Raw genomic sequence first — 22,452 nt, forward strand, 5'->3', positions numbered from 1 at the left:
TAGGACCTGAAATGCACATTAAAAGAAAGATAGTATGATCAAATAATCACGTAGTACAACTACTAGAGTCTAACTGCACAAATAACTTTATAAGTGACAAAAATAGAATATAAGCATGCACAAGACTTTCAAAACAGATGACCAGCAGCCTTACAACAAAACTACGAAGCTGCATATGATACTTAATTTTGCAGTGGGCAAACAATTTCGCAGTTCCATATGATGTTCAAAACTGCCAAAGATGAAAAGTGACATACATGTAATCAGTTAGAATTTGAGAACAATTTGAGAACAAGTATAAACTATGAACAAATTTACCTTATTTCATGAAGATTCTAAGACCATGGCAGCCATGCATACACTACTAGATTTTAGTATTTGCGCGACGAAGGCATTTTGGTCGCGCAAAGTACATTTGTGTCGCACAAATAGTAATGCGACAGAAGATTCGTCGCGCAATATTTGTCGCGCAAAGATCGTCAAGAAAGCCTTTGTGCAACGAATATATTCAATTAGTCGCGCAAATAGAGCGACGGTAAACCTTCGTTGCACCAAAAGTTGCGGGACGGTGAGATTTTTCGTCGGTCAAAATTTTGCGCGATGAAAATATGTTCGTTGCACAAACATAGCGCGAGGAATAATCTTCGTCGCTCAGGTATAGCGGGATGAGAGAATGTTCGTGTCTCAAAATTTTGCGCGACGAAAATATGTTCGTTGCACAAACATAGCGCGAGGAATAATCTTCGTCGCTCAGGTATAGTGGGACGAGAGAATGTTCGTGTCTCAAATATTTGCGCGACGAAAATTGATTCGTTCCACAAACATAGGGCGAGGAATAATCTTCGTCGCTCAGGTATAGAGGGACGAAAGCATATTCGTGTCTAAAATATTTGCGTGACGAATTGTATTTGTACCAGTTACTTAGCGAGACAAAAAGTTTCGTCGCGCAAAATAGAATAAATTCTTTAAAATTTATTTTCACGGTTTTGTATTTTCAAAAAGGAAATTTGCGCGACGAAAAATATCATTGCGCAAAAATAAATATATTATAATTAATTTAAAATTAAAATTAATTATTTTGGTAACAAAAATAAATTTGGTTTTTTTTTAATTAAATGAAATTGCAATAAAAAAAAGGTAATGAAGAGAAGATATGTAAAATGTTATAACATAATATATTTAGGACAATTGAAATATTTAAAATGTAATTAAGAATGTTAAAATCTAATCAAACAAGCCTCCAAGATCTACATTGTCGTCTGGCAAATGCAGCTCGGAGGTCTGGACATTGTTGACAGGGGGAGAGGTGTGGTGGCCATGCTCGGAGGTCGACGGGGGAGGAAAAGGCGGGATTGAAATGCCGGAGTGAGCGAGGGACTGTAGAATATGTGACAAATGACCCTTGAGCTCAGCCACCTCTGTCTTCAAAGCAGTCACCTCTTCGTTTGACTCCGATGATTCACGGGGTCTTCTAGGTTGCCGCTGCCTGGCATTCCCCATCCCTTGACAATATGTCCCTAGGCGCGTCCCGAGAGTCTGATCCAAGGTTTCAGTCAGGATTTGAAACCCTGCATCTGATGGAGGAACCACGGACTCGAGCGGCATATCGGGAGGAAGCTGGGAGGCGGACTCCTGAAGAACCAACTGGCTCCTCTCAATCATCGTCGTCTATTGAACATAACATAAAATATGAAGTAAAACATTCATATAATAACCATAAAAACTTGAACGCTTACATAATAATTTAAATTAAAGGCTACTTACATGAAGGGACTCCGCCAACTCATTCCCAGGTCGAACATAAACGTCGCCAAAGACATCAATCTCTGGGAATTTGGACCCCCCCCCCCCCCCCCCTTAAATTGAGCAAGAGAAGAAAAATGTTAGTACGGAAAAAACAAATTAATATTAATGACATATTAAAAAATAAATAAAAACGACTTTATTATTACTTGGCGCCGCGCCTCCATCCTATAGGAGAAGGGCCTGGAACCTGAATGGTGGAGAAGAGTCTTCTTCTGCCTATTGCCCTTATTTGCTTTGGCCTTCTTCTGTGATACAAAAAATAAAACGTATTAGTTGAAAGTGAAATGAAATATAAAAAAGTAAATACACATTAATAAGAAACATGTAATAAGTTTCAATTTAATATAAAAAAATACCACATAATCGGCCTCTTGAAAATGATCACAGAGCCACTGCCAACTATCCTCCCGGCCCTCAAGCTCCTTCGAGCAACCCTCTTCAAGAGCAACCTGCGGATCATCATATGCCTGAAAATGGTGATGCAGGTCGCTCTTCCACTGCTTGTACCTGTCAGCAAAGAGTCTGTTGATGTACGCCAACAACTCATCGCTGACGTTCTCTAAATTGTAGTTTGTCTAAAATAATTTCATTACATACATTAAGTATTAGAAATAAAATTTCAAGGGAAAAACAAATTAAAAGGTATAGAATACATACCGACAGCTATCCGAACACCTCCATCCGCACCTGATCAGGCATGACCTTCCAGGACTTCCATTTGATCGAGCAATAAGTCCGAACGACGGATCCAATGTCATGGGCCAACGAGCTGTGCTGGTCAGCGATTGGTGCAGCCCAATGCCGCGCGTCGTATGCGATGTTGATACGACTGTTGTTCACCCGGGTGAGTTTGGCCGTGCTCAACTGGCGACAGGGTCCTCGGGTGTTCTTCTTGGCTGCAAAGAAATATAAAATTAATGTTAAATAACAAATCCTACTAAAATTCTTGGTCTAAAACAACTGGAGTTGAAGAAAAATCTTTACCTGGTTGTGACCCCGACACACTAGCAGCAGATGGCGACGTGGTGTCGGTCGTGCTGGGAGGGCGGTGACGCCGCCTGGCACTAACTGGTTGCGCCACTGATGACTCTGATGACACCGACGCACGGGAGACGTGGGGAGAAACTGGCATGTCGTGCGATTGTGCTGGAGCAGTGGGAGCTGACACCGTAGTCGGGGGAGGAGCTGAACTATGTGGAGTTATCACCGTCTTACGACGTCTGATAAGCTCTGACATCTGCACAACTGATAAGGTCTTAGAATTAAAAACATCCCTAGGTAAAATTAATATTTATTTTTTAAAAAACCTCAAAACCTAATCAACAACAAATTCAATATTTACAAAACAAACAGAAACATGTATTCTTTATATGGCAAAAAAACATAAGCACATTTTTGAAAGCAAACAAAACAGAAACAAGTATGATATTACAAAAAACAGAAGCACATAATAAAGAAAAATGAAATTGCAGCCCAATTTTGAAAGAGTCGGTATGTGATCAAAATACAAAGTAAAATACAAAATTTGGTTAGTAGCACATAGTTTAAAGCCCCCGAAAAGTAATCAAAATACAAAAATCAGCAGCTAAAGCTCCAATCAAATCTGAAATCTAACAGCAATACACCTATAAATTCACAAATCCAACACAACAATGCAATTTCAACACCTCTAATCAAATCTAAAATCTAAAATACAAATCCAATACAAAAACAAAATTGAAACATAGGATTCCTAACCAACCATCAGACTAAGCAGCAATTTAAACACAAAATAAATATAGAAATTGAAACAGCAAAACAAATATACAATTCCAAACTTAATCCACAAATTTCAGAAACAAAAATTCACAATTGAAAATATTAATCGGGGATAGAGTTGAGAATTTTACCAAGTGGGTTTCGAGGGAGACCGGAGAGCACGCAAGTCCGGCGGTGGCGAGCGAGAAAGAGAGAGTGGGGGGCCGTCGTCTGACAGGGATGAGCGGAGACAGAGGAGGCGACAGACTGAGAGGGGACGGTGGAGAGAGGGACTCAGAGGGATGCAAGGCGAGTTTTGTTGAGAGGGACTGAGAGGGACTGAGAGGGATGAGTCGGGATGGAGGAGACAGAGAGGGATGAGTGGGGACGGAGGAGAGACAGTGGCACAGAGGAGCGAGGGACTGTGAGGGATGAGAGGGGTCCGACGAGAGACGGACTGAGAGGGATGAGTGGGGACGGAGGAGAGAGAGCGGCTACGAGTTAGGGTTCGAATCGGAGAGAGAAGGGGCTGCGAGTTAGGGTTGGAGACAGACAGAGGTTGAAGACAGAACAAAACTGCGCGTTTTTTGCACAAAATGTTTGTGATCTTACGCGACGAATACAAAATCGGTCGCACATAGTACAATATTTTAACTTTGGGCGACGGACGAAATAATCAGCGTCGCGCAAGGTATTTTAAATTCGCGGGATAGGAACCACCAAAAATTTGAGGACTTGCGCCACGAATAAATAAATCGTCGCGCAAAATAAACCGTGAACCCTAAACCCTAAACCCTGAGAGTTTCATTGCGCGATGGAAATTTTTTGTTCGTCGCGCATTCAACTATGGCGCGACGAAATAGACATATATTCGTCGCGCAAGCTGTGTTTAAAGTTTGAAAATCTTAACAATATCAAAGCATGGAAATGTTAGTGAATATATTGTTTTAAAGGGGCTACACAATGTACGATACTAGTTTCATCGATCCAACCGTCAAACTTGTTTGTTTATACTTAGAGATCGTATACGCCAAAAATTGAAGAAAATATACATTCATAGATGATGTTACGGGACCAAAATTTTCGACGGTTATAAACTAAAAATCACGATTTTCGGTTTTTTTAAGTCCGATTTTGATAATTTTTTACGGGTGCACTCCTTTACTGTATATGAATATAATGAATGAATTGGATCGTCATTTAAAAATATTTACACTAGTGCATACAACAAACTCATATGTTCTATTTAAAAAACATATACAAAAACTCTTCATTTTTTTGAATATATTCTTTTGATGTGGTGTTGCATTCTACAAAAATAGTGTCAACGATCCAACCGGCAGACTTGTTCGTTTATACTTAGAGATCGTACATGCCAAAAATTGGAAAAAATATACAATCATACATGTTGTAACGAGACCAAAATTTTCGACGGTTATAAACGAAAAATCACAATTTAACGGTTAATTTAACTCCAAATTTGATGATTCTTTGAGCTCTGCACACCTTGACGCCATATGAATACAATAACTGAATTTGATGTTCATTTAAAAATATTTAGCATGTAATTTCAACAAATTTTTTTTTGAAGTCTTTGCGCGACGAATAATGAAGATTACGTCGAGCAAAGCGAAATAGAAAATATAAAGAATTTATATTGATTAATTTGTAAACGATGTTGTGCGACGAGGACGTCAAATTCGTCGCGCAAATACTATAATCGCGACGATATAATGTATCTTCGTCGCGTATAGAGGGTTTATATTATTTCGCAAAAATTGCAAATTTTTTGGGCAAAAATCCTTGCCCGACGAAAAATGTTCGTCGCGCAATGATGATTCTTATTATTTCGCAATAATTGCGGATTTTTAATACAAAATCTTATCCGCGACGAGGTTAGCCGCTTCGTCGCGTAAGATACCGAAGATAATTTTGTAAATTTATCGAAAGTTTCTTGCGAGACGAATTTTGTATTCGTCGCTCAAAATTAGCGTGACGCCATACATATATCGTCGCGCCAAGGTCATTCATGTGACTTCAATTTTGCATATTTGTTATACTGTGCGACGAATATTTCCGTCCCGCCAATATTCCTCTTGCGACGCCTTGACTTTGTTCGTCGCGCAAAAGTGATTTATATTAATTCAACATATTTTTTCCAAACCAAAATCTTTGCGAGACGACTGTATCGTATTCGTCGCGCAAGGTTGATATTTTCCCACATAATCTTCAAACAGTTTATAAAATAATGAAAATAATTGTAACAAAATGCATTTTCAAATGTAATTGACTGAAATCTATATTTTTGCAAGCGACGTGATGTGTTTCACAAGTTTATGTTGTGTTTTAAAGTTGGAAATGATGTAGACTACAGATTTCCCTTAATTGTGAAACACATCACAACGCTTTTGATCTTCAAGTCTTCAACCATAACTTTTCTTCGTAGGGAAGTTGATAACCCTACAAAAAAATTCTCCTTTACCACTCCCATAATTAAAAGGGCATGAATGATGAGCTTCACTAAAATCAATGAAAAACATATGATTTAGATGGCAAAATTAAAATTAAGGCATAGGACTAATTTCTTTGCATATTTCCAACTTTGCGCGACGAATACCTCCGTCCCACAAACTATGATTGTGCGACGGCATAAAATAGTTAGTCGCGCAAGGGTCACTCCGAATCTTCATAATTCTATGTATATTTTCTTCTTTGCGCGACGAATATCTCCGTCCCGCAAAATTCCCTTGTACGACGAAAAAATATTATTCGTCGCGCAACGTGTAGCGACCGGTCGTTGACAAGTGACGAGCAGGCATTTTTGCACAGATTGGTCTGCGACCGGTCGGGTTAATAGCGACAACCGGTTGTTTTTGAACAGATTCTACGCTCAAGAGTCACTTCTATTTCTCCAATTTTTTTTGCATATTTGTTACTGCGCGACGAAGTTATCCGTCCCGCAAAGTATCCTTGTGCGACGCTATACTATTATTCGTCGCGCAAAAAGGCCCGGTTGTTTTTTTTTTTTTTTTCAATTACAGATTCTTCAGATTATGCCATTTTTTTTTCTTTGCTATGATCTCGTAATGCAGAACCTGAGGCCATATAAATAAACAAGCAAGTGCATGTGATAGCTAAAGTGGCTCTTTCCTTCAAAGTAGTCTTTTTTCGTGACGTGAAACACAATCGACATAACTCATCAAAAGTATAACAAAATATATATAAATATGTGTCAAACTATAATTTGTTTCAATGGAGGAATCACTCTCACTCTTACAAAGAAAAACTTAGGCATTTTTAGGATAGGTAACTAAAAATTACATAAATGGAAGTTGAAATTTGAACATAGATACAATTGATTAAAAAAAAATATGTACGTTTGTGGATTTGAGTTACGAAGCACCACAAAATATGCCATTATCATCAAGCTTATTTTAAAAACTACCAAATTGTCAACATCAAATCCAAGGATATAACAAGTACTTATTTTCAACATTAAGCTTATTGTGATGCCTAATTTTCAACATCAACACCAAATTGGGTTCGTACTACCAAATTTTCAAACATCAAACTTATTTTGATGCCTAATCCATGGATATAACAAGTACATATATTCAAATAAGCATACTTGCCAAAATCTTTACACTAACATTATTAAATTACAAATAATTTCACATTACTATGTTTTACATGGCAAGTCGCAAATAAATTACATTATTCATCATCTGAACTATAATAATCTTCGTTATCGTCGCTATGATCACTTTGGGTCTCCCAATCCTCCTCCTCCTCCTCCTCCTCCTCCATAAGTACATCATCATCAATGTTCGGGCCCACGGTTGGATTATATCGCGGAAGAAAACCGAGGTCAATTGTAATTGACTGAATCGGTATTTCTCTTGAAGACACTCCTTCAAGCTGAAAGGGTTCTTGTATGACAGTTGTATCTAGAAGTGTTTCTGCATCATGTTCCATGGAAGATTCGAAACGTTGGTCAGCGACGTCGATGTCGTTGTCAGATGGGTCTAGTTCTGGTATAGCATACACATTCCTCTGATCCATATGCTGAACAACTTTCTACCCGCTCCCTGCTTTAGGGTCATCTAGATAGACAATCTGTTTTGCCATGTTTGCCAAAATGTAAGGGTCGTCATCATACCAAGTTCTGCTCATGTTCACAGATAGTAACCCATGATCGATTTTAATACTTCCCTGCCTATTTGGGTTCGTATCAAACCATCGACACTTAAACATGATCACTTGGTATCGGTCTTTGTATAGCAATTGCACGACAGTTGTGAGTTTGCCATAGAAATCAATGTCCGTACTTTCGCCTCCACCTGGAACATGGACACTGCTGTTTTGCGTACAGAACTTGTCATATCGTGCAGTTCCCAAAAACTTGACGCTGTTAACATGGCAACCCGAGAACAATTCAGCCCGAAGTGGGCCGAATGCCAAGTTATATAACTCTTCACTGTACGTGGGGGAATTCTCTGATTTCAACTTATTCACCTAATATTATACAAAAACATTCACATGTTAGGTTATACAAATTAAATACTACAATATATATGTGAATTACAAAACAATTATAACTTACATATTCCAAAAACCATTTTGGAAACAATTCACGGTGTTTCTTGGAATACAAATGCGATGGATATTCTCGCTTCATCATCTCTTCATGCTCATCTAAGTATGTCATTATCTCATCACAATTGATCAATACGAACCAATGAGCTACCTCCATGTCATTTATGGAAAACGACTCTCCTCGTACAGGATCTCCAAAGGGTCGTGCGCTTTGGGCAAAAACAGAAAGTTGCTCATTTCTCACACCACCGTCATTATTGCGCTGAGGTCGATTGAAAGCCGTGTCCACATCCTTTAAATACATTCCACAGAAAGTAAGCGCCTCATATTGAACCGAAGCCTCTACAATTGATCCTTCGGGCTTCGCTCTGTTGCGTACGCTTTTTTTAAGCTCTTCGAGAAGCCTGCGGTTTATAAAACGAAAAGATGCAAATTAGCAAGTAGCAAGTATGGGATAAAGAAGCAACAACAGAAATGATGAAGATTATATACCTTTCTATTGGATACATCCAGCGATAGTTGACGGGACCAGCAAGCAATGCCTCTTCTGGTAAGTGAATCATCACGTGAATCATACTTGTGAAGAAAGCTGGAGGGAATATCATCTCAAACTTGAATAGGACTTGGACAATGTCATGGCGCAACTGATCAATGTCTGTTTTTCGTAACGTTTTTGCCGTCAGTTGGGAAAAAAATCTGGATAACAATATGATTGGCTTCACTACATCTTTCGGCAATAGGTGTCGAATCCCCACAGGAAGTAGGCGCATAAACACATGGCAGTCATGGCTCTTGAGTCCAGTAAATTTACCCCCGTCAACATTCACGCAACGTGCGATATTAGAAGCATATCCGTTAGGAAACATTACAGACGATACAAACTGTAGAAACTCTTTTCTATCATTCGGTTTCACGGAAAAAAATGCAAGATCTCTTATAGCTTTATCACTGCCCCTTTTCAGCCATAAACCCCTTCGTATGCCCATTCTTTCCAAATCAAGACAAGCTTTTATCATGTCCTTTGTCTTCTCCTTGATATCTAGAACCGTTCCTATCAATGTGTCAAACACATTTTTCTCAACATGCATAACGTCGAGATTGTGCCTCAATTTTAGTTTCGACCAATATGGAAGCTCAAAAAACATAGACTTGTGCGTCCAGTTCATATGTGTAGCAGGTCTGGTCCGACTAACTGTTTTCCCAAACGGAGCAAAATCCAAACGATTAAACTGTTCCAAGATCTGATCACCGAACGATTCTCTAGGTCTTGCGCGACGCTCTTTGTTCCCGTCGAACTCTTTATCCTTTTCCCGCCATTCGTGGTCCCATGGCAACCATCTTCGATGCCCAAGGTAACACACTTTTCCAGCGTGCCAACCAGAAGTTACATCTTTCTTGCATACAAGGCATGCCATATAACCCTTTGTGCTCCACCCCGACACCATTGCATATGAGGGAAAATCATTCACAGTCCACATAACTGCCGCCCGCAAAGTGAACATCTTCCCAGTGGATTTATCGTACGTACGCACACCGTTTGTCCATAAATCCTTGAGCTCATCAACCAACAGCCTTAAGTACACATCGATTGACCTGCCAGGATCCTCAGTTATCAAACAGTCATCATCATGTACTCTTTTTTCATGCATTTCCAAGGCGGAAAATTATATGGGAATACGAAAATCGGCAAAGTGCTGTGGTGTTGGTTTAGAACCCCGTACGAATTGAATCCGTCAGTGGCAAGTCCCAACCTAACATTTCGGGGATCAGCAATAAACTCGGGGAACGTTCGATCGAACTCTTTCCATGCCTCCCCATCTGCAGGATGCCGCATCACATCGTCGTCTACTCGTTTTTCCTTACGCTGCAATCTTGGCTTCATGGGCAAATAACGCATAACTTTTTGTGGAACCTTAGTCATTCTATTCTGAGACGTCTGTTTGAACCTCGACTCATTGCATATAGGGCATGTATCCAATGTTTCATACTCTTTGTAGAATAACATGCAATTGTTTTTGCAAGCGTGGATTTTTTCATAACCCAATCCAAGACCACTCAACATCTTCTGTGCATGTCTGTGGTCTTTCGGAAAACAATTGTCCGTCGGAAGTATTCTCTTGAAAACCCCCAAAAAGTAATCGAAACACAGGTTCGACATACGATACTTTATTTTTCCGTGCATTAGCTCCACAATCACCGTAAGAATGGAAAAGCTCTCGCACCCCGGATATAACTCTTGGTTGGCATTTCTTAACAGTTCTTCATACTGTTCAAACTCTGCACTATCCATTGGTGTAGGCACATCATCTTCCCCTTCCTGATTGCTGCTGGTTGATGCAAATGGAAAAGCATCATGTATAATATCCATGACTTGTTCATTAGCATCCACAATAGGTTCAACATTGTCCACTCTTGTGGCCCTTGAAGACGAACCAATGTCTAATTGTTCCCCGTGATGGTTCCACCTGCTGTATGTCTCAATCATTCCATTCCTTACTAAATGAAATTGAACATTTTCAATTGTATCCCACAACATGTTGTTACACCTCCTACAAGGACATCTGATTCTAGTTGCACCCGGGTTGTGTGACTGTGCAAAGTGAATAAATTCCTCGATTCCATCCAAGCATTCGTCTGCACACTTGTTAGGGTTCTGTATCCACCTTCTGCTCATAATTCCTGGAACCACAATCACAATACAACAATTATGTTGTAATCTTAGAAAATCATAACGTCATCACAATAAAAAACAATTACCCACCCATGCGCGGTCCAACTAACCTCGAACGGGAACTAAGCTTTACAATAAAAAATGTATGAAGTTAATTTCAATTAACTTCGTACATTGCCGTGCATAATTTAACAACAGAATACAAATATAATTTCACAAATTCCACTACAGCGACGCGCAAAGTCGTGCCGACATCACATCTTTGCGCGACGAACACAGTTTTTCGTCGCACAAGTCAAATTCCGTCGCGCAAAATCGACATGCTTGGCGCGCAAAGACGTGCCGACATCACACCTTTGCGCGACGAACAAATCATTTCGTCGCACATGATGTTAGTCGCGCAATAGAGAATTTCCGTCGCGCAAAAGCCCAGTTTGACACGCACGCAGCCACGATTGCCACCCTGCTTGACTAATTTGATTTTTCGTCGCGCAAAGTTGTGGCGCGAAACATCTGGAACACTGTTTGTTTTCCCGCTATTTATTGTGCGCGACGTATTGGATTTTTGGTCACGCTAAACATCATAGGGCGACGAATATATCTTCGTCGCGCAAATCTTTGTCGCGCAAACGTTTTCATTTATAATCGTTGAATATTTTGTCCCATTTCTAGATCTCTGAATATTTGTTATTTGCGATTTTTGGGGTATACAATCTCACAGTATATACAAACACGTTTAACGGTTCGATCATTGAAATTAGTTTTGTAGAGTTGAATGAACACTTTTTAGTTTCAAAACATATGGAGGTTGATAACCCTACAAAAAGATTCGTACGGAAATTGATAACCCTGAAATTTATTCGTATGGAGGTTGATAACCATACAAAAAGATTCTCCTCTACCATTCCCATAATTAAAAGGGTATGAATGATGATCTTCACTAAAATCAATGAAAAACATATGATTTAGATGGCAAAATTAAAATTAAGGCTTAGGATTAATGGTTTTGTATATCGTACCTTGCGCGACGGATAGGTGTGTTGTCGCGCAAAGATGTCATTTGCGACGAGTTTAGTCGTCGCGCAAGAACTAAGCGCCAGAATATTTGTTCGCGGTTTTTTCCCCTTGTTTTACGCGACGGTCGTTTTTTCTGTCGCGCGAAGTTGTTCTGCGCGACGAAATTTATTCGTCGCTCTAGTTTGCGATACGCATAGGATTGTCCGTCGCGCGATGATCTTTTATGCGACGATTTGTCCTTCGTCGCGCAAACTACCGTCGCGCAAATAGAAAAACGTAGTAGTGATACAACCAATCAATGGCTTTCACTTTCTTTCCAAAAAAAAACAGCTTACTGGAAATCACATATGTGATCCTATATATCATCTTCTCAAAAAGCCAAAATTGGAATTCCCATCTCACATCATCTACCAAGTGACAGCTAATATTAATTGAGTGAAATTGCCAATAAGATCTCACATAGCATATACCAAGTCAGGATAGTCATTGTAATAAATACAATAAATTGATTTAATGAAGCAAGGACAAAATATATATTATTATGATAAATAAATTACCTTTTAAATGAATTGAGAGACATAAGCAGTCCACTCCGAACGTACTTGATTTATCTCATCTTCATTATATGTCTCCCTTCCATTAAACTAAGGAGAAAACCAAAAATAACGAACTTACTTGTAGTACATGTGTCATAATGGAAAATAGCAAGAACAAGGTAATTGAGTAATGCTAATTAGGAATACTTGTATAATTGGAATCACCAACTAATCCCTACCGTGTTGCAAAGTATGCTCCGATCGGCTATTATATCTTCATGTATTTCATGACATAATAACCACATTCCACCATGCCAGGTTGAACAGGGGCCTATATAAAGAGTTAGCTGAATTAATAATTTATGTCAGTTGCAATTTTTTTCTTTCTATAGCAATGAATTATTTGACCTTAACGGTGATCCACTTGAGATTAACTCTTTTACTTTGTTTGGTCCCTGAATGGAAGAATCGAACCCCACTAGAGAAATCATAGACCAGCATAATATCATTAGTTGATTGTATCATAATGAAAAGTATGTCAAAATTTTAATATAATAGGAAATGGCTTACTTGTCTACAACTACTCTAACATCCTCATAATATCATTCCTTAATGGGTCCAAATAATAAACAGTCATGGAAGAGAAGTCAATGACAATTAAGATCCAGTAGAACCTATGGCAAATGAATATGTACATATTAGTTGAGTTCAGTAAATTTTACATAATCAAATCTAAATTAATAAGCTTTAAAGAGTAGTCTTACTCAGGGTTATAAGGCATGATTATGAGTAGATTTTTTTTTGCCTTCGCCAGACGATCTGCTATATTTCGTGATCTCTCATCCCGCTTTCGTTGATTATTTAAATTTCCAGCCAAGGATACAATAGCAGGGTTGATAAAGCCAAACGTCTCAAGTAAACCTTCGTCCTTCATTTGATCATATAATTGCCTAAACAAAGTGAAACACGTCAAAGCAGTGCAATACAACATACCTCAAAAATGTCATGTAGCATTGGCTTACCTCATGTATAAAATGATACAACTCACTGTAAGTTCAAGCATTGAAGTAAGACATGTAAGATCCTCTTTTGTAAGAAATATATAGAAATGGTAACCAAAAGTGTCATCGTCAAAATTCACTTGAAAAGTGGAATCTTTTGTGACACAACGCATTGCAAATTTCATGAAAACTTCAATGGAATCAGGATTTTTCAAGGGTCTTTTGACATTCGTAATAGGAGTTTGGATTGGTCTTATAACTTCGATCAACACCTCTTATAAACATATGATCTCTTATCCCTTTAGGAGTCTCAAACATCAAATTTCCACATACTTTGGCATGGACATTTCATGAGTTTGGGGTTACTTGCATGACTTACAGCAAACACAATAAATTGCTCAACACCATCTTCATATTCTTTTGACATTCGATCTTTTGACATCCAAGTTTTATCCATTTCAAACTAAAAAAACATTCCCTGCAATATAGGCCACTTCATTCTTTTCACCAATGGTCACACACATTACCAAGATAAGAATTAATCTTACAATGCAATATATAAATAGAAATGTATAGAAATTTTTAAATCATACTTCCTTTTCATACAAAAATAATAATAATACTTGGCTGCAATTACTGACCTAATACCAGAAAAGTATGATTAAAATTGGTAGTCAATTTCTTCCAGATCTATAGGTTTTTTTTAATAAAATCATCCTAATTAAATTAAAATAGTATATTTCTATTGCCAATAAGCACATATATATTCCTTTCTAGAAGAAAAAAGCTACTAATCTCAATTTATAGTTATAACTTATATCAAAACAACCACCCATACATTACCAAAAGACATAATATCACCAACTTAACAAAAACTAAAACACAAAAGCATTAAAAAGTTACGAAAAAACCTATAACCTATATTATATTAGCATAAGAACCTTTCCTAATCAATTTTATCATCCAACAAAGATGAATTTGCATGTTCTATTTTTTTTTTCACAGTGCCACAAGATAGTGATATCTTGAATTTCTTTTTTTTTTTTTATAAAGAAAATGATATTGATATGTTGATTAAATATAAAGAGGTGTAGTAAATTCATTGAGGGAAAATGTCGAGTAGGTGGTGGGCACTTGATAGGCTTTTCAGTACCTGCGCAAACAGGGTTAAAACTCCTACAAAACTTGCAAGAATGACAAGGTTATTGTAGTATAAATGATTCTCGCAAGGTCGTTCTCCGCAGGGATTATTAAATAACTCATAGCAACCAAATTCTAATTAATTATTGTAGAAGAGAAAGTTGAGATGTTTGATTTTAAGACCTTAACTTAAAACGAATTTAACTAATAAAAATAAGGCAATATGCAAACTTAAAGCTAATGGCAAGATAAACAGTTGTGTTTTTAGAAATCAAATTAAGAAAGCACTAGGGATCCGCCGTCACCTTAACAATCTTATATAGTTCTCCCAATTACTTATGACCTATACATGCATATTTCGAAGGTTCGGTATTCCTAATATATGCCTACTTGGACCCCCAACATAGAGCGTATATCACACATGCAATCCGTCTGTGGTATTCAGATCAAATCTAAACATACATGACTCATTAAGTTCTGTGAAACCTTTTGAAAAACCATGCAACCCTTAAGACGTGGTATTCATCCTAAGTGAACTTGCACATATTAATCACAAGAAGCCTTCGTCAATTTCAGGGACCGACCTCCGACCAAAACTGCATCAAATTACTTTTCTAAACATCCTAATGGTGATCAAGCATCAAGACACTTAGATAGTTTAACCCAGTGATGAATAATTCGAAAACCTGCATGCATATAATCATAAGAAAATTGGATAGAAACTACATATTCTTGCTAAGGCTCGTGGCCTCACCCTAGCAAAAGAGAGTTAGTTACGCATGTTCATAATAAAAATAATCAAGTTCTTCATTCAAATAATAAAGATCGAAAACACCTTGAAGTAGAAGTTCTTCAAAAATCCTAGCAAAGTCGCGTTCAAAAGCCAAAAGAGAAGTTCCAAAAATTGCTGTGAAAAATAACTTAAATACCTCCTAAAAACCAGCTACCCAATCCCCACAAGGAAACTAGGTTAAAATAAAATAATACTAGGATATAAAGTCCAAATTGGATTAGGAGAATCTGCCCCCAATCTGCCCGGCCACGTTTTGGCCTCAAATCTGCTCCAAATCCGGCCCAATACAGCTCATTTTAAAGATAAAAACGTTATGAACACTTCTCCAGAAGGCCACGAATCCATCAGAGGTCATCTCGGGCTCCAAAAACGACAGTGGTGGTCGTGCAATGTCAAATCACTCAAGCTTTCGATCCAACCCATGTAACGAGCTTTAGGTCAATGACTCCCAAACCAAATAAGGCTTTAGGGCACTAGGTGTAGAACACCCCTAAGGACTTATTAATCCGAGTTGGAAAGGCTGCGAAACCAACTAACCACCCTGCCCCATGCCAAAACTCTACCGTTAGACTCGAGAATCACTGCTGATTAGGCAGGACTGGCCCGGTTACTAGGCAAAGCCTCGGGTGAGACAATTATTACTTTATAACACATACTAATTTTATTTTATATAGAACAAAAATTAAAACACACTTGGACAAAAAGTTAAGTATTTTGATCTCACTCCCCACAAACCATGTTGGTGTGATGTGCAAATTTCAAAGTGTAATTCATGAATTAGTATCCAAGCAACAATAAATAAAAAAGACTCTAATGAGGGATTGATCTTCACCATGTCTATTTGTTCTAATGTTTAAAATAATCTATGGATATTAACTTAAAAACGAAAATTTTAAACAAGACTCAAAAAAAAAAAAAAAAAATTAAAAAACTAAAATTTACTTTCCCACCCCCAAACTTAAATCACACATTGTCCCCAAGGTATGGAAAAGAAAATAAAGGAAATAATAAAAATAATATAGCCTAAAAGAAAACAGAAAAATATCACAAATAAAAGAAAAGACCAAAGAAAAATTTAAAATAAGAAAAGAAGGAAAAGAACACACCGGGCAATTGCTGAGGGACCACTAAAATTGAACAGCAAGAGCATCCGCTTGCCATTACCCCACTTGGATGAAATTGGCACCTCATTTTAATGACAATAGAGAGAAAGGGTGTGAATGAGTTGGTCCATGTCAGTGGATGAATAAAAAAAATGAAATAAGAATCAAATAGACTCTTGACTAGAGCCCAGAGCCAACGGCTCTCGTTGTCCCTTTGCTCATCAGAACCCATACTCCATTCAATTTTTCTTAGAATCCACGCCGTCACCTATCTCAAAACCCAAAAGTCTCTCTCGTCGTCATTCATCGCTCAACTTCCCCTTTGCAGAGAAATAAAAAATAAATAAAAAAATCGAAGTCTCTCTCTTGTGTGTTTCTCAAAACGCAAACCCTTCCCTTTCTCTGTTAGCCCAGTCACCTGCGCAGATATTCCTTTTCGCAAATATTTCTTCTGTGCACTAATAGCGCTTCTTTATCGTGCGCACACTCAAACCTGCTCTCATAGGCATTTCTCTCAGAAACCCACACTCCGCTCTCGTTCGCAGCTGTTTCAAAACTCAAACTTGGAGTTTTCTGTGCTGGATTTGCTCGAAATGGTATTTGGAGTAACCAAGGAGCCGCTCCGTCCTTAACGATGCACTTCAAACATCAGATCTGAGAGGCCAAAGGTAAAACCCTCCTCAGATATTGGAAATTTCGTTTCAGAATTGATGGTGTGAGCAAAGTCTAACCCTTGCGTGTATGTGAAATAGAACTTAAATACTCCCTAAAACCTAGCTGCCCACAACCTGCTTTTCTACCCCCACAAGGAAACTAAATAAAATAAAATAATGACATGACATAAAATCCAAATTGGACTAGGAGAATCTGCCCCCAATCTGCCCAGCCACGTTTTGGCCTCAAATCTGATCCAAATCCGGCCCAATACAGCTCGTTTTAAAGATAAAAACGCTCTGAACACTTCTCCAAAAAGAGAATAAAAATATGTGTAAAGTTAGTAGGTGAAGTGTGAATAAACGAGATGAAAGGTAAGGGTTTTGGTTGAGTCTCCTTAATTATGATGGTTCACTTTACACCAAAGGAAATTTGTGAATTCTTTTCTAATTGATTCTAAATAGCTTAGGCTCTGTAGTGGGATTGGTTGGAACTGTTGAAAAGATGTTCTGATTTTTAACATTTTCTATGGATTGCAACTTGAATGGAAATTTTGTTTAGTTATGTTTTATTTAAAAAATTTTGTTTATTAGTTTTTATTTATTTATTTTTGTTGTTTAGATTTGTTTTGCTTGAGGACTACTCAACTATCCTAATTTCCTAATAAGACAGAAAGAATACAATTCAAATCCAGGGGAAAGATAAGAAGAAAGGAATCTAACTCCACTACTCAACGAAACTTGACTGGAGAGTGATAATTTATATTACTTAAAAATTATGCTAATTTTTTTGAATTCGATTAGTTGTAGTTCAGATATGTAGAGATATTGAATGCCCACCTATAAAGCTTGAGAAAATTAGGAATATTGGACAATAAAGAACACAAACCTTGTTCTTTGTCGGCAGCAAACTCTTCAATATTCTTGACTGTTTGTTAAAAATCCTCACTTTTCTTCTATTTCAACATTCTCTCTGGTTCAACTCCCCGAAGCATCTTGAGATTGAGTGAGATTCATGTCAGGTACCTAAGGAATGGAAAGATAACACAAAACTTTCTGAGAGATGTACATAGAGAGAAAATACTGTAGAGAATGAAAGATGAACAGAGTCGGGCAAAAATACATTCATATGAACTAATAACTTTGGATAGATAAGAAATACACCTGAATTGTTGCCACCCCAACTAGCAGAGCATGAGCCCACTAAGATCTGATATTCACAATCTTTTCGAATTTCTGTATCCAATTTAAGAAATGCAAAAAGAGTGGAAAACCCTAAGGACTCTGATATTTTGGTTTTGGAATGAAGGGAAAATGTGGTGACCAGGAGGAAGAGGAGTTGAATATAGGGCAAAACACTTAGATAAATTTCGAGCGAAATGAAGACCCGCGAATTATAGTACGCTAGTTTTCCTGAGGAAATTTTAGAAAGTGTCAGGTGTAAAAGGGTTTTAATTGACATTCTTTGTAAAATGTCAGGGTAAAGCAATATACAGTTGACGTTCTTTAAAAAACGTCAAGGAAAAGTGATATAGAGTTGACGTTCTTGATAAAGTGTCAGGGAAAGTGATATATAGTTGACGTTTTTTGTAAAACGTCAAGTAAACCTGCTAAGTAGTTGACGCTTTTTAAAAAGCGTCAAAGTTTCGTAAAATAGTTGATGGTTTTGCAAAAAGCGTCAACTATTAAGTGTCAACTAAGGCCTATTTTCTTGTAGTGGATATAAAAGAGCAGATTTGGGAAGCCGTTGACATGGCTTTTGTGGTAGGTCAAGGGGGCAAGAAACTGGTGTTATCTTCTGCTGGCAAGAAATGGAAGGATTTCAAGTCTATACTAACGAGGCATCATATCCTTCCATTCATCAATGAGAAGGAGAAGTTAAGACAACCCCCTGAACTATATAAATTCATAGAGAAAGCAGACTGGGATGTCTTTGTATCTTCAAGGTTATCCGAACAATTTGTGTCTGTGCATACTGTTAAGCTCATAATTTCATACATATACATGCCCAATTTACTTACTTCTTTTCCTTAGTTTCCTATAATTCTGAGTTATTTGCCTCTATTTGTGTGTTTTGTAGGCCAATAGAGCAAGAGAGCATAATTCATGCAATGCAAGCATGTTAAGGCCTAATTTGGATGAATGGAAGAAGAGCTTAAAGACAAACTCATTTTTCCTACAGTTCAGTTTCGTGGGTCACATTGCAAGATCTATTTCAGCAACCTACACAGCTCGGATGAGGCCGTATGCTTCATGAAAGTTGTTCCCATGGGTGTGTACTATAACATATCCCAAATTCAGCCCCATTGGATAACTCTGGAGTCCGTAACCTAGCAAACACAGAACCATGCTCAGGATGGATTTTTGTCAGCGAGCAAAACGAGTTAGCAATTTGTTTCGGCCTTAACTTCCTCCTCCGAGCTTGGATTGGGCCAATACTTGTGTGGTTGGATCATACACATTCTGAACTTCACAATAGACATCTTAAAGTCTTCATTTGATTCAGCCTAGCCCAATTCGTAAGCCCAAGAAGTTGCTGGTCATGCTGACATGAGGATGAGCTGGTTGGAAGCTTGGTCATGGTGAGCTAGGCATGAGCTATTGTAGCTGGTTGGAAGCTTGGTCATGGTGACATGAATATGAGCTAGGGCTGCTGGTGGGATTTATTGGTGAAGTGCATCAACCAATTCAAATTTTATAATGCAAGTGTTGTATGCATTAGTGAAGTGCATCAACCAATTCATCTTTTATAATGAAAGTGTTGTATGCATTAGCCATATTGAATTCAGATTTATCACTCCCCTATCCCTATAAATACCACATCCATTCCACATTCAAGACACAACAAATCCTGAGATTCACAACCCCCACAATTCACTCCAACCATCCTCAAACACTCTCACAATCCCAAACACTCCAACAATCACCAAAACAACTCCAGCAAACTTCTCTTCCATTTCCCTACGAATTTCATCTTCGTTAGCCATCACCACTCACTCAAACTCATCCCAAATCACCTCCATATCCTTCATACATCTTTCTAGAAGTGGGGAAGCTCTTGGAGAAGCATTAGAAGTGGAGAAGCACTTGGAGAAGCCTTGGACACCACAAGAACTTCAGAAAAAGGGTTTTTCTACTCTTATTGCATTCATTATGTTTTCTCATTTCTGTTCAAGTCTCTTTTCCATTATGAGTAGCTAAATCCATAACTAGGGCTTCGATGTAACCTAACATGAATATTCTGGGTTTATAAGTTTGGAGTTTCAAGTTTGATTCATGATTCATGTTCTTATTCATTATGCTTATAAGTTAACATGCTTGTTTGAATGATTGATCACCATTAGAACTTGTTTGTTAACTATCTTGGTTTGAATTAAGAGTATACACCATGCTTTAATTCGAATTGAACTATGAATAGGAAGAGTATGTATGGACATTCGACAACAGGGATTAGATACATACTTGGTTGTTTAAAATGTTCTTCTATGCTTAATGGGTTCCTAATGCTTAATTTTAGGTTAGACAACAAATGATCAAATTAGGGAATTAGGAACACAAGGTTATGACCACACACCATGGCTTAATCATACTTTAGCTAGAATCAATCTTTGAATCTGAATTAGACTTGTTACTTGAATCTTTATAACCCAGAATTGAATTGTTATGGTGAATCGAATGCCCTAGTCTCCAAACCTGTGTTTTAACCTTCAAAACCACCCTTTGTTACTTTTGTTTACTTGCTTTCCGTTGCAATTTCAGTTTGTTCATTTCTTTCTATAATCACAAGCATTCTCACTTCAAAGTTCATTTTAATCTTGCTGCATTTGTTTTCAAACTCACTCTTGCTTTAAATTCTGTTTTAGATTTAACTTCCTAACTTCTTGAATTTGGTAATCTAAAGTACATAACTAATTTGAACTTCTCAGTCTTCGTGGGTACGACCTCGTACTTGTCTTGCTATACTACTAATTGCCCCGTACAATTGCGAGTTAACATATTATTAACAACAAATTTTGGCGCCGTTGCCGGGGACTGAACGAAAGTTCTTCCCTGGTTATGTGCCCAAGGTTACCCTATTCTTTTTAGTGTTTCTAATTAATCTAATTTTCTGTTTCAGGTAGTTTATGTCTAACAGGCCATTCCTTGAACAAGTGAGGTCTTCGTTCCAACGTTCCAGATCTTTTAACGCAGGACCATCATTGCAACCGAATCGTGTGACCTCTGAAATTCAGAATCGTCTAGAAAGGGAGTTGTCAACTGAAAAAGAGCAAGCTCTTGCTACATTTACAAGTCTTGCTCTCCACACTGAACTTCCTGGTTCTTCACCTTCAAATTCGGAAGCAAGTTCAGACCAAGAAGAAGAAGAAATGATGGCTGCCATTGAGTTAATGGGAGAACTTGATATCCCAACAATTCCAGCATCTCCTTCAAGCATTTCGCTGCCCACTGTAGCTCGAAACTATGAGCTTAAATCTTCTCATCTTAATATGTTGCCTTCCTTTTATGGTTTACCTAATGAAGATCCATTAACTCATATAAAGGATATTTTTAATGTTGTGAGTTCTTTTCCCTTGACAGGTGTGACAGAAGATCAACTTCGAATGAGAGTGTTTCCATACACTTTAAAGGATAAGGCGAAGTATTGGTTGAATTCTTTGAAGCCTGGTTCACTCACTACATGGTCTGCCATTCAAAAGAAGTTCCTGGAAAAATACTTCTCCACGCAAAAGACCGACATGCTTAGGGACAAGATCTTGTTATTTGCACAGCAAGATGATGAATCGTTTTGTGAAGCATGGGAGAGATTCAATGGGTTGCTCAACCAATGTCCTCATCATGGGATTCCATTGAAGCTTCAAATGCGTATGTTTTATAAAGGACTAACCCCTTCTAGTCATAATATAGTCACCAATTTTGCAGGTGGTTCTTTTAAAACCAAAACTCCAGAAGAAACGTACGAACTCTTTTAGGAGATAGCAATGGAGACCCAACATACGGATACAAGAGGTAAACGTGTTATTAGTGGTTCTAATGATGCTTCTAGTGTGCAGATTTCAAAACTGGAACAAAAGCTAGATGCTCTTCTTGCATTAAACTCAAGAAGCCCTCCGAAGGAAGTGTGTAGCATCTGTGAAACTCATGACCATGCTACCACTGCTTGTCCACTTGGGGCTGGATATCCAGAATTTGTGCAAGAACAAGCTAAGTTGGTAAATTCCTACAACCAAGGTCCAAGAAATGATCCATACTCTCAAAGTTATAATCCAGGTTGGAGAAATCATCCAAACTTTTCATGGAGAAATACCCAGAATCAAGCAAATCCCCCTTCATTCCAAAGACCACAACAATCATCATCATCATTGGAAGATATAGTGAAGCAGATGGCAATCAACCAATCC

At 38.0% G+C, this 22,452-nt stretch overlaps 1 non-coding gene across 1 annotated transcript; it reads right to left on the reverse strand.

Moving 5' to 3' along the window:
- Positions 1-21,789: 21,789 nt before the first annotated feature.
- LOC148296392 (small nucleolar RNA R71) lies at positions 21,790-21,896 on the reverse strand. Its single transcript, XR_015834264.1, has one exon. It is a non-coding gene; the product is annotated as a small nucleolar RNA R71 (small nucleolar RNA).
- Positions 21,897-22,452: the final 556 nt, after the last annotated feature.

The sequence above is a fragment of the Prunus avium genome, chromosome 2 (genome assembly GCF_965620075.1).
Source record: "Prunus avium chromosome 2, drPruAviu1.hap1.1, whole genome shotgun sequence".
In the NCBI taxonomy this organism is placed as follows: Eukaryota; Viridiplantae; Streptophyta; class Magnoliopsida; order Rosales; family Rosaceae; genus Prunus; species Prunus avium.